Raw genomic sequence first — 2,673 nt, forward strand, 5'->3', positions numbered from 1 at the left:
GCTGGAGCATCAGCTGATGAAGCAAGAGCTACATGGAGTCTGAGAAGTCTTAAGAAATCGGTCTCATTCCCCAGAGTTTCACAAACCTGGCCGTAGCAGACACAACAGCAGATAAGAATGGAGACAAGACAACAAAATAAACCATGATGGAGAGGTCACCGTCTGGGTCAAGGAGGTCATTGTTTGTGGGTTTCAGATAGTGTCAAAAACACAGAGATAATATTATGTCATTATTTGGTCCAAACACAGAGTGGGAACATTGTCACATACTAAAGTCATTGCTCTTGGCAGGTTCCATTTTTTTGTTTAAAGCAATGGTCTATTTAACACATTTGTGTGGTTGACAGAAAAAAAGATGGCGTAGTAGAAATTCAAGTAACTTCCAAATCCATCGTAAGCCATGCTGTGGCATCTTAAAGAGATTTGTTTGACATTTTTTTGATATTACATGCTTCCTTTCATTTGAAAAGAAAGACTGGCATCAATCGGCAGGAGCAGGGTAGACTGTGTGAAGTGCAGATGGAAATTGAGAAGTCTCACGCTAGGTGCTCGACATCGAAGTAGCACATCAAAGCAATGTCAGACGATAGAGACAAAAACAAATGAAGAATCTTAGCCAGCAAATGTTCTGAGTTAAATGACGACTTAATTTCAATCACAACATTGTTGTGTAAAGAGAATGGTCTGATGAAAGAGAATGGTATTTTGTCTTTACACTGACGAATGTATTAAGATGTACTTTTTGGTCATGGATGTTATCAAAAGTTAGAGTCCAATATGTGCCTTCAGGAGAAATGCAGCTGGTGTTCGAACATGGTAGCAGGGCTAAACAATAACATATAATGTTGTGCACAGGTGCAGTCCTGGGATAGGAGGACAGGGGAGGCGGGTTGTAACACTAATCCTCCTCTCTCGCACTTCTTTATGATCTCCAGCAGGGCTGTCCAAAGTGGGGACTGCGGGCCAAACATGGCCCCGGACTAAATTAGATTTGGCTTGCGAGAGGATTGTTTTTGTCCCCCCCCCCCAAAGTCCAAACATTTGGGCACTGATTTATGCAAAGAAATTCTTGGGGAAGAGAGTTAAATCCAAGATGCCACAGATGTTCAAGTCCTTTGTATTGAGAAGATTCCACTGAAGTGGCATCAGAGGCAATTACTGGGAAGTAAAAAAATAGTTTTATTGGTTTGTGGCTGATTAGTTGTTCCATGTGAAGTGCTGCCAATAGTAAAACCCTTTCCCAAACTGAATAAAACTGTTTATACATCTCAGAGTTGGCTGGGTGACTCCCCAGCTTTCGAACAATCTAATGAAAAGGATAGCAGGTTAGGATTTTTCATCATGAATCTTGTTCTGCAGGCAGCTCTGCAGTGGTCAGTAGCTGTCACAGTCAAAGACATACAATCTGAACCCAAACCATAAACTACAACCAAAAAGCTCATTTTTGTTTTCATGAATTTTGAAATTGCTCAGTTCTGCCTCCAGGACAATACTCATCCCATTAAACAGCAACCTGCTAAATAATATAGCCCCTTCTTGTGTACTCCCTCAATGTCTTTATAGCTTGGTTCCAGATCTGTTTGTGCCATCTTACCAACTCCAAGTACCATAGGAAATGGTAAGGCGGCACAAAGAGATCTGGGACAAGGCTCATGTTTCTACTCTCCTCCACCTTCCCTAGAGCTGACAGTTAGTAGACCACACACACCTGAAGTGAAAGGGTTGGCAACATTTTTATTGTAAATTATTTCAAACAAAAGACAAGAGATAAGATTTGAATTTCTGGTTGTGAAAAATAATCCAAAAATGTTTAAATAACAAAAGCAACAACAAAAATTTGTACTCCAGTCCTGTATACAATGATACGTTTACGGGTTTGAAATATGAAAACAACCGATTCTCTTTGCAGTGATTGATTTTAACATTCGAAAGGTTGCTGATGATGTCATGGCGATGACTTCACAGATACTGTTCACATGAAGACCTGTCGAGGGATCGACTGCTAACCATAACTCTTGACTTCCCATGTTATGTTAAATTATCCAACTTTAAAAATGACAGGGCCCTGTTGACTGGTAACAGTGTCACTTGTACCTATACTGTGATCAAAGCAACAAAACCCCTAGAACGTACAGTACAATTCGACCAAGCCAACCTGTACATTGTACAATTGTCACCCCAAGTTCTCTTTGCGTGTGGGTGTGTTAGTAAGGGCACTGCACGTTTGAATTCACGGGTCTGAAAAAAGGTTCTGACAAAGTTAAAGACACATTATGATAAAACATCGGACTGTCAGAGGTGAGGTGAAGAGAAGTGATTGAAAATTCCCTCATGATTGAAAAACGTTTTGAGATTAGTGAAAGAAAATCAATGAACCAACTCATGATGACATCTTTCCCTACACATTAGAATGACCAAGGACAAGAACCATGAGGACTAAGAGCCTTTAGCAAAACCACTGACAAACAAAGTCAGGTGGGACCTAACCTGGGTGGCGTTCATTAGGCACCAAACGCAAGAAAACTGACTGTGAACAGGTAGAGGCTCCTTTTTTCCCGTTGCAAAAAGTTTCCAATGCGTGCTCTAATGAACATGACCCTGGTGCTCCAGACAAAGTTAAACTCCGTAACGTTGCATAAGCTATAGACAGACTCCGCAGCACGCTACCATACA

At 41.0% G+C, this 2,673-nt stretch overlaps 1 protein-coding gene across 1 annotated transcript in view; it reads right to left on the reverse strand.

Annotated features, from left to right (window-relative positions):
- The window catches only part of LOC124004689 (vitamin K-dependent protein S-like), a 13,222-nt gene extending 13,201 nt beyond the window's left edge, over positions 1 to 21 (reverse strand). The window contains exon 1 of the mRNA XM_046313387.1: positions 1 to 21. This exon is cut by the window's left edge and continues 228 nt beyond it. The gene's annotated coding sequence lies outside the window, so the exon portion shown is untranslated.
- Positions 22 to 2,673: the final 2,652 nt, after the last annotated feature.

Source organism: Oncorhynchus gorbuscha, linkage group LG19 (genome assembly GCF_021184085.1).
Source record: "Oncorhynchus gorbuscha isolate QuinsamMale2020 ecotype Even-year linkage group LG19, OgorEven_v1.0, whole genome shotgun sequence".
Taxonomy (NCBI): Eukaryota; Metazoa; Chordata; class Actinopteri; order Salmoniformes; family Salmonidae; genus Oncorhynchus; species Oncorhynchus gorbuscha.